The sequence below is a fragment of the Kogia breviceps genome, chromosome 9 (assembly GCF_026419965.1).
Source record: "Kogia breviceps isolate mKogBre1 chromosome 9, mKogBre1 haplotype 1, whole genome shotgun sequence".
In the NCBI taxonomy this organism is placed as follows: domain Eukaryota; kingdom Metazoa; phylum Chordata; class Mammalia; order Artiodactyla; family Physeteridae; genus Kogia; species Kogia breviceps.
In genome coordinates this window covers 49953209-49964100 of record NC_081318.1, presented here as the reverse complement: position 1 = coordinate 49964100, position 10892 = coordinate 49953209, and the positions used below count along the sequence as shown (strand labels likewise).

At 43.8% G+C, this 10892-nt stretch overlaps 1 protein-coding gene across 2 annotated transcripts in view; it reads left to right on the top strand.

Moving 5' to 3' along the window:
* Positions 1-7102: 7102 nt before the first annotated feature.
* Positions 7103-10892, top strand: part of SNX10 (sorting nexin 10) — a 78000-nt gene continuing 74210 nt past the window's right edge. Inside the window, exon 1 of one of the 2 annotated variants that reach the window (XM_067042452.1) lies at positions 7103-7363. The gene's annotated coding sequence lies outside the window, so the exon portion shown is untranslated. Of the gene's footprint in view, positions 7491-10892 lie in introns of both variants that reach the window. The other variant, XM_059073691.2, reaches the window with a different exon arrangement.

Sequence of the window (10892 nt, the reverse complement as noted above, 5' to 3'; positions counted from 1 at the left end):
CTTTCTGGGATACCTGATAGTGAAGAATTGCAGTAAATAAAAGGAAAAGAGGTCTGGCTGAGTTTTAAGGGTCTCCTACCTGTGAGATGTTGGGCCTTAGGAATGGGACTTGTACCTTCTTTGTAATAATCGTGGAGTTTTGTTGCAAGCAATTGTGCTGGCCAGAATTCTCTAGTGAGTGGAGGTATTATTTTCTATTTCATCTCATCTGGAAAATGTGTAACACTATTCCCCAAGGATGTCAAGCAAATGAGTTATGGCAGAGACAACGTAACGCATAACAGGGAATACCTGTATTTCCCCCATTTGACATTTATGTACTTTGACCACTCCCGTGGCAGGGGCATTGAAGGATAAAGTAAGATGGTGCATAAGAATGCCTGGCACATGGGACACCAATTCATGGCAACTGTTTTCAGAGCCAGTGCATTTTCTCTGCAACACCTGATCTCACTGTGGGCCAGAGCTGTGGCTGCTTCAAGAGCCCTGATTTTGTTTGTTTGTGGGTAGGAAATTCCTTTCATCTATGTGTATCTCAAATTTTGATTTCACTCTTGCATGATCACTTAGCTGGATAAAAAGTTCTAGGTTGTCAATTGTTTTTGCTAAGCATTTCTGATATCTTGCTACCGCTGAGAATTCTATGGCCAGTGTAAATAATTTTTATAATCTGCTTTTTCTCTCTGGTAGCTTCATGGATACCTGTTTATCCCTGATGTTCTAGAATAGCACTTTTATTGCTTTAAGTGTAGTTTTATTCTTATTTTTCCTTCTTGGATTTTAGAGTGAATTTTCTATCTGAAGAATCATGCCTTTTAACAATTCTGGATAATTCTCAACTGTCATCACCTTAAACATCACTTCACTACCGTTTAATCCAGTGTCTTCTTTTTGAGCACTACTTGTATTTATTTTGGATTCTCTCAATGTTATTATCCACATCTCTTAACTATCTCTGTGATACATTCTGGGCAAATGCTGCAGTTATGTTTTCCAGTTTAATAATTCTTTCTTCACCTGTGTCCAGCCTAGAGTTTATCTCATGCATTGACTTCTAAGTTTCATTGACTACAGTTTTCCTCAGAGTTTTAGTTGGCAATATTTTATGTCCAATTATTCTTGTTTTTCTTCTGCCTATTATGGATTTATAATTTCTTTTTTCTTTAATGGAATTGCTCATTTATTTGTCTCTTTTAACATCCTTAGAACATTCAGTGTTTTTTTTTCCATGCAGCTTCATCAAATTCCATGGCACAGAAATAACATAAAAAGACCATGAGACTTTGGACAATGGGCATCTCAGTGGAGACTAGAGATCTGAAACTTCCTCAGATATTTAGCTCTGAGTAAAATCTCTGGCTCATTTTTTAGTGGGGCACGGAAGTAGGAATTGGATTGTGGGGGAAGGCATTAAGAGGCATTTAGTAGGGGGTGGCGCAGTGGTTGAGAGTCCGCCTGCCGATGCAGAGGACCCGGGTTCGTGCCCCGGTCCGGGAGGATCCCACATGCCGCGGAGCGGCTGGGCCCGTGAGCCATGGCCGCGGGGCCTGTGCTCTGCCACCGGAAAGGCCCGCATACCGAAAAAAAAAACAAAAAAAACAAGAGGCCTTTAGTAAGTCCTAAGATTGACTTTCCCACTAATCCAGTGCAGTAGGGTTTAGAGTCTGATTTATTTTCATAAACAAAAGAGAAATGGGTCATATGCTGAAAAAATGAGATTATGGTTACCACTTTGTACTTGTGCCTTCTCTAAGAACACAAAAATGAAAGGATAATGAACACACCTTTTATAACCTGCCATTTTCCGCTGCTTCTTTCCATCCTTACATATTTTCTCTTGCTTTTGTTAACTTTTTAAAATTGAAATATAGTTAACTTACAATGTTGTGTTAGTTTCTGGTATATAGCAAAGCAATTCAGATATATATATTATTTTTCAGATTTTTTTCCATTATAGGTTATTACAAGATATTGAATATAGTTCTTTGTGCTATATAGTAGGTCCTTGATGTTTATCTATTTTATATATAGTAGTTTGTTTCTGCTAATCCCAAACTCCTAATTTACCCCTCCTCCCCTTTCCTCTTTGGTAACCGTAAGTTTGTTTCCTATGTCTGTGAGTCTGTTTCTGTTTTGTAAAAAAGCTTATTTGTACCATTTGTTTAGATTTCACATATACTGATATCATGTGGTATTTGTCTTTCTCTGTCTGACTTACTTCACTTAGTATGGTAATCTCTAGGTCCATATGTTCATTTTATTCTTTTATTTTGTTCATTGTTCAGATCAGTTGCTCCTTTATTTCTCCCATTTTCTCTTAATCCACTGTCTTTGTTTCGTTAATGAACTACTTGTGGGCACCCTAATTTTGTCCCGTGAAGGGAAGCTGGAGAGTGTGCTCCTTCAGGCCTGTCTGTTGCCATGGAGACAGAGACCAGCTGCTGCTGGGAGGCTTGTAAAGTAGAGCCAGTGCCAGCCAGGGTAGGAAGGGAAACCATAGCTGGCAGGAAACCATTCTGAAGTTGTCAGGTTGTCTGAGTCCCTGAAATGCTCCTCAAAGCTGCCTTGCCTTGAGGAAATAGCTAAATGTCTTCTCCTGCGCAGTGACATAGCAATAGGTGGACTTGATTGGGACGGTCTGTCTCATGCACTGGAGAGCAATGTGGGAGAACATCTGGGCAATGTCAGGGTTGAAGTTCACACGAGAGGAAGGAGACAAAGTTTGTCTCCCACTTTGCCTCCATCACAGCAACCAAGGGGAAATTCCTTGAAGTAGATTTATGGGCAGTGGACAGTAATATGGGATTGTTGGAGCAGGAGAGGAAGAATATGATGACATGCATAATATTCATATTCTAAGGTAAGTCAAGGAAAATTTTAACATAAAAATCTTTGTCTGCCCCTTGGCCTCCTCTCCCTGCTCTACTGTGCATTGTGTATCTGCATCATGCATCTACCAGACCTACTCACCAGCAGAAATGCCTGCTCAACCATAAAGAACAACATTCTCCTAGCACTAAGACAACTTAAAGATAACATTCCTTCTTGATTTCGTAAGGAGTCACAGTGACCCACCACTGTGTACCTGCAGATCCAGAGGGTGAAAACTATGTCATTTAATATACAGCCCTCTGTCTCAAAAACCTACATAACAGTGTTCTGACCTCTAATGGGCAGAACAGTTCTCTGAGCTTTCTGAGAGGCTGTTCCTGGGTTATAATCCTCAATTTGGCATGAATAAAATTTTCCATTTCTTTCTTAGATTGACTGATTAATTTTTCATCAACAATAGTCAAGAATGATTATTTTTATTCACATTAATCTATATGTCTTCATACTATTGGACAAAGATTATGATGTAAAATGAGAAATCAAAATCCAAATTATTTGTTTAAAATTTTTGCTCCCATCCCATTATTAGTTGTTTGATGATAAAACCATCTTTTGTACAGTATGCGTATGTACCATGACAGTGTTTCTCAAGAAGGCGGGACAATTCATGTACATTTAAAGATAGAGTTTTGGATAGTATAGTATCAGTTAATTATAACTTCTGAACACCAAGTTCAGGCAGCTTCCATTTTTATTGTCTGTGGATTTTGCAGTTTTCCCAGGAGATGGACGAAGGACTGACTCAGTGTCTTTTTATTGACTCTTGAGTTAGAGGCAGGGCACAAAGTTGGCTTTCCCTAATAGGTCTAACTAAGGGCACTTTACCTGGAGATGGAAGAGATTCAAGAAGAGGATCACGTTATAATAACAGCATTATAATGCTGTCAGAATCTTGGCTCCTTGTACACAGATGCTGAAATGAGATTTGGAGACAGAGTTTTGGAGGAGAAAGAAAGGGTGGCTTCATTCTTTGCCAGGCAAAGAGGGGAACACAGCAGGCTGGCACATCAAGAACTCTGCTCTCCTCCCTGGGGAATAGGTAGAGGTCTTATTGTCAGAGCTTGTGGTCAGGGGTATGGGATAAGGATCAAGGCAGTAACAGTCCTGCATTCTTCTTTCTTCTGCAGAGTTTCAAAAGGGTGGGGTTGCTGACAAGATTAGGGTGTGTGCAGGGTCTCAGGTGGTCTCTTAATCATTTTTTTAAAATTAATTAATTAATTATTTTTGGCTGCATTGGGTCTTCGTTGCTGTGCGCGGGCTTTCTCTAGTTGCAGCGAGCGGTGGCTACTCTTCCATGCAGTGTGTGGACTTCTCATTGTGGTGACTTCTCTTGTCACGGAGCACGGGCTCTAGGGGTGCGTGTTTCAGTAGTTGTGGCACACAGGCTTAGTTGCTCCACGGCATGTAGGATCTTCCCGGACCAGGGGACTAGGGCTCAAACCCATGTCTCCTGTACTGGCACGTGGATTCTTAAGCACTGTGCCACCAGGGAAGTCCCAGTCTCCTAATCTTGATGAGCTTCTCTGGTCCCTTTAATCTTGTCTCAGGTGGTTTCCTGGCTGCTCCTCCCTTGATTAGCAACTGTTGAATCTGCCCTTTGGACCTCAGGGAAGATCATGGAGGCTGGAGTCTTGCCTACAAGAAGTGGGGGACAAAAAGGCCTCCGTGCCTGGGAGCCCCATAGGGCCCCGCTTGGTTTCAATAATAATAAATAAAATTTATTGAGCACTTACAATGTATCTAGCATAGTTCAGGAGCTTTACCGGATTATTTCGCTCAACCCTCACAACAACCCTATGAGGGTGGTTCTATTATCATTATTATTATCATCTCCCCCTTATTATCATCTATTATTATTATCTCCCCTTTTCAGATGGTAATATGAGGCCCACAAAGTTATTTTCCCAGGATCACATAGTGAGAGGTAGTAAAGCTGGGGTTTGAATCAGTTAACTTGACCCTAGAAGCTACTGCAGAGGCAGGATTGGGGCAGGTAAGGGAATTTCTTCTTAAAAGCAATTTTATAGGGCTTCCCTGGTGGCGCAGTGGTTGATAGTCCGCCTGCCGATGCAGGGGACACGGGTTCGTGCCCCGGTCTGGGAGGATCCCACGTGCCGCGGAGCGGCTGGGCCCGTGAGCCATGGCCGCTGAGCCTGTGCGTCCGGAGCCTGTGCTCCGCGACGGGAGAGGCCACAACAGTGAGAGGCCCGCGTATCGCAAAAAAAAAAAAAAAAAAAAAAAAAAAAAAAAGCAATTTTATGGTGATTTTATTAGCATGCTAGGATTTCTTAAGCACAAGAGAGTCCAAGTTTTTTACCTGCCCACTGATAGTATAACAAAAAGTCACAACCTAAAAAAATTGGTGGTCACTTAGCTCAGTCCCCTGGATTCAGCTTGCACAGTACAATTCTTAAACTAGAAACACCACCTAGCAGCTACCCTGATGGAGTGGATTAAAATCCATTGTGTCATTCTATTCTGAATTCTTTTCATATTCTTCCTTTCTTTTAGGGCCATAATTCTTTTTTTTTTTTTTTTTTTGCAGTATGTGAGCCTCTCTCACTGTTGTGGCCTCTCCCGTTGCAGAGCACAGGCTCCGGATGCACAGGCTCAGCAGCCATGGCTCACGGGTAGGGCCATAATTCTAACAGATATTTTTAAACGACCTCCTATAGACTATCTAAAGGGGTTTTTTTTGCTGCTCTGCCCACATTTGTAAGGGTGTGCTCTTGATGGTAATAATCCAGAAAGATTTTAATTTTGCAGAAGCTCTTAGGGTCTTAGACACATATTGCAGTTTGTTTTCCAGTCAATGCTTTTCTTTGTGGAGCGTAGGGAAAAGAATTTGAAAAATACACTTTAATTTGATTTTCAGAAGTGATCATGTTTACAGTCACTTGTGTGTTATAACTGGGGTGCAATTTTAGGAAATTAAATACAGATGATTTAAGATTCAGCGATGCAACGTCAGGATCCAAGATGTTAAGACACAACATTGTAGATTTAGAAGTTTTGTTATGTTAAGCCAATTTGGGTATGGAGGATAGACGTGTACATTTTCAGGTGGGCCTGTAATGGCCCTGAATGATCATCAGAGCTGGCTGTGTCTAATTGGAAAATTCATGCTTAAATAATGAAATGTTAGGCTCCCGTTAAAAAAAGAGACAATAGACCCCAAATGGAGTCACTTATGCTAAGCACTTATGCTGAGACATCACCAAACGGGAACTTAGTACCTAACTTAATAGTAGTTTCAGGGCTTCTGCTTCCCTGGTGGCGCAGTGGTTGAGAATCCGCCTGCCAATGCAGGGGACACGGGTTCGTGCCCCGGTCCAGGAAGTTCCTACATGCCGCAAAGCGCCTGGGCCCATGAGCCATGGCCGCTGAGCCTGTGCTCCGCAACGGGAGAGGCCACAACAGTGAGAGGCCCGCGTATCACACACACAAAGTCGTTTCAACCTCTCTCAGTAAAGTGATAGACCCCTGTCTGTCTTCTCCTGGAGAAAAGCCATGACCAATCTGCTTTTTGCTGTGATAACTTCCTTGTCTTGCCTCCTTATGTCTGTAAGAGTCTTTCATTTTGTACAGCTCCTTAGAGCTCCCTTCTATCTGCTGGATTGGATGCTGCCCAATCATGAATCACTGAATAAAGCCAATAAAATCTTTAAAGTGTACTCAGTGGAATTTTTAAAAAACACTACGTTTATTATTCTGCCATGTAGTCACCCATTAGCGGTTTAAGTGATTATTGCGGTTTTCCATGCAAACAGGTAGGTCAGATGCAGCCCAAGGTGCCACCTGGAAAATGGTTTACTGATTCAGGCTCCTTGGCAGACCTCATTTCTTTCCCCCCAAAGTTTCCTTGTGAAAAATTTCAAACATACAGAAAAGTTGAAAGAATTTTTCAGTAAACACCCATATGCCCACCACCTAGGTTCTATCATTGACAGTCTATCGTTATCTACCATCCCCCTTCCCCATTCATCAATCCTCCCCTTAACTAAGGGGGCGGGGCGGGGTTAGTAAGCTCAAGGTGGCTTTCCACTGGCGATTCCAAGGGCGCGACTTGCACCCGTTCAGCCTCAGCTTGGGGCCAAACACGGGTGCCTCCTCCGCAGCCCCATTTCGCGGACGCGGGAGGGGGATGCGGGCTCCGAGCGCACTGCGCCCCCCGGCGGCCGCTCGGCTCTCCCTAGCCCCCGGGGCCGAGGGGCCGCCTCCAGGTCCGCGGCAGGGGGCGGGGCGGGCCGGCGCTGGGCAGCACCTGGGCTGGGCCGTGCGGTGGCCAGGGAAGCGGGAGGCGGGCGCGGAGCGCGGGCGCGGGGCCGCTACGTGCTCTGGGAGCGCGGGGCTGCGTTCGTGTGCGCTCGCCGCCGCCTCCGACGCGCCTTTGAGTCAGCAAACTCCGCCGCCCGCCTGCCCGCCGGCCCGCCGGTCCTGCTGTGCCAGGCTCTGCCCGGAGGTGCAGCCCGTAAGTGACAGGAGACCTGCTGGGGAGGCCTCCCCCGCGCCGCCGGGGGGAGGACCGCGTCTGGGAGCGAGCCGGCCGCCCTTTCCTTTCCTTTCCCGAGGCGTGGGGCCCTTCCTGCTGCGCCCAGGTGCCACTCCCTGCGGGCTGGGAAGAGGTTTGGGTCTCCTGGGATTGGAGCCGGGCGCTGCCTCCTTTCCTGACGGGGAGGAGAAATTGATCGGCCTGTTTGACAGGGGAGGGCAAGGATCGGATCGATCCGGCTAAAAAGACACCCCGGGGAGAGGGTGGGGCAGAGGTGGAAACCTGGATGCCAGGAAAAGTGCTGCACCAGGCCGGGTTGTGGGTGGGTATTTTTTAATTCACGAAAGGGTAGCTTTGAGTTTAGAAATTGGGAGGGGTAGGCAGGGGGTTTTCGTGGGATTGTGGGATTGCGGGAAAAGGCCCGAGAGAAAATCCACGTTGACTGATTACTAGGTCTGGTGCCACGGGAAAGCAACAGCCTGTTTTTCAGTTCTGATGCATCATACTTCCTTTTTAAAAAAAAATTAATTTAATTAATTTTTATACAGCAGATTCTTGTTCGTTATCTATTTTATACATATTACTGTATATATGTCAATCAAAATCTCCCAGTTCATCCCCCCACCCCCACCCCCACCCCGCCGCTTTCCCCCATTGGTGCCCATGCATTTGTTCTCTGATGCATTATACTTCTGTAAGATGGTCTGCGGGTGATTGAGGGGAATGGTCACGGGGACGTAGAGCCACATGTCCTGCTTGAAAGGAAGGGCTTCTATTTCTGCAAGGCACGTTTACGTGTAAGAATAATAGAATTAGAAATTTAGAGCAGGAAGGAGGCTTTCATGTGATCACCTTCAAACCTTTCATTTGAGGGATGGGAAACTAAGGCCCCAGGGAGGAGAGTTGTTCAGCCGGGTGGTAGAAGAAGCAGGCCTAGATTCCGGCGGACTTCTGACTCCAGTGTTCTCCCCACCCCTGGGGGCCTGGGGTGGGTGTAGGCTTGGAATACATAAACAACCTCTTCTCCTCTGGGAGTGGGCTGGGTGAGTGAAGCCACTGGGGAGAAATGGCTGCTCCATCCTTGGACCAAACTCAGCTGGGGTGCCTCAGTCTGAGAATGGAGGTGAGTGAGGTTCTTCTCCTGCCTCTACCATCCCTTCCAGTGATGCCTAGTCCTAAGGATTTTTTTTTTTTTTTTTAAGACATGGGAGATTTAAGGTTGCCTAATGGGACTGTTTTGAATAAAGATACAAAATAAAATACATCCAGAAGTAAATATATATAAGATGTGAAGTAAGGTGATTAGCACTGACCTGTATGTATTTCACTGTATCATCCTGTTTCGCCTGCTGGTCTATTTCATTCTCATTTCCGAGGTGACTATTTCACTAGGGAGGAAATTGGTGTTGAGAGTGGGGACTTCTTGCTCAGGTGACACTGCTCCTCACCAGATGTCTCTTGACTGACTGGCATTCTGCTTCTCCCCCCACCATACTGGGCTGTGGTAACTTCCTCTTATTTTACTTAGGGAAAGGCCTCCCAGATCTTGGTGTCCAAAACATAGAAATAAACACCTTCATTCTTTCCCACATAAAAGTTTGTTGTTTAAAGACTAATGTTGTGTTCTACTGCAGCATTTCTACTTGATTTTGGAGCATTGTTTTTTCTTTTTTTTTTTTAACATCTTTATTGGAGTATAATTGCTTTACAGTGGTGTGTTAGTTTCTGCTTTATAACAAAGTGAATCAGCTAAACATATACATATATCCCCATATCTCCTCCCTCTTGCGTGTCCCTCCCACCCTCCCTTGGAACATTCTTAACAATAGCTTTTCTCAGCCTTAGGGTCTCTACTTTCATTTTAGAGGGCTCAGTTTGTTAGTTCAGCTATTATGGGAAATGGCTTCTTTTTCCTCTTTTGGTGTCAGGGCTGTGGTTTAAGAACCACTTGCGAGGGGTTTAGAATTGACTGAGACCAGGGTCCAGCCTTTGTAGTCTTCCATTTCTAAGAGTGGCAAAGGAGGGCTTTTGGCCAAAGTCATGGTTGACTTCCATGGAAAATATCCCACATTTTGAACTGTTATCACCAACGTCTTTTTTTTTTTTTTTTATCTTAGAATCTAGTAGGTATGAATCAGCTTTTATGTTCTCTAAGCCCTGTTCAAACTAAGAGGTTATGTGTGGTAGTGGTTACAACTTCTGGTTTCGGACTCATTAGAGTTGAAATCTGGGATAATCATTTGCTAACTGAGGTACTGTCAGCAGGGCGCTTAGCTCTCAAAGTCTGATTTATCCTTTATTCAGAGATAAAAAAAGGAACTGATAATCCTTGCCTCCCAGAATTGTTCATAACATTAGTTGACATTTAATGAGCACTGATTATGTGCTAGGCATTGTGAAAAGAGTTTTTATGTGGCAGGCTCATTAATCCTTACAACAAACTTTTTTTTTTTGAATGTTTGAACTTTATTTTTTTATACGGCAGGTTCTTATTAGTTATCTATTTTATACATATTAGTGTATACATGTCAATCCCAATCTCCCAATTCATCACACCCCCACCCCCCCACCACCTCTTTCCCCCCTTGGTGTCCATACATTTGAATCCTTACAACAAACTTCTGAAGCAGATTCTGTTTACATCTGGGAGAAAATGAGTTATCAAGATATCTATGGCTTTCCTAAACTCTTCAGCTCACAATCTTAACCACCCAGCAAATGTGTCCCAGATTTCTATAATATGGAATAGTTATTTAGGGCTTAGTGTGTGCCAGGCCTTGTTTCAAATACCATATGTATATTAACAATCCTTCAGATAGGTATTGTTTTAATCCTTGCCTCCTTTTTACTTTCCTTTATTTATTTATTTATTTTATAATAACAGAAGAAGGAACAGGCACAGAGCCTAAGTCAATTAGTAAATGATGGAGCCATGATTTGAACGAGGCAGCCTGGCTCGGGAATGGGAATGGGTACTCTCCCTCAACCACTCCTCTGTGAATGTAGGTAAAGGGCTTAGCCAGACCTCAATCAAGGGCAGCTCTTAATTGGCATTTTCATTTATTTTTCCCTAAGTAACCACTTCCTCCTCCCAGTCTCTGTGGAGGAGATGCTTTTAGTTCTGGAAATGATTCAACTTCACTTAAGGTTTTGTGATTCTGCATACATTTCTGTTGTATTCTCTGTTATTTTTAAAAAGCTTATGGTAGGTCTCAGTGATCTTGACCCTGGGAATACAGAGACAGGCTTTAGGGAGTCTGTGAACTCCCTGAAAATGTATGATTTTATACTCTTGTGCAAGAGTATATTATTTTGGGAGTGAGAATGCACAACTTACTTTAGATTCTTAAAGGGTCACCCATGGTAGAAAGAAAGGTTAGTAATGACTATTCTAGTCCAATAATCTCGTTTTACAAATGAGGCAGTCGAGGCCCAGGGGGGAGGCAGCATAGTTTAATCTGAACTATGCAGCTAATTAGAAGTAGAAAGGGGACTAAAACTCAGGTCT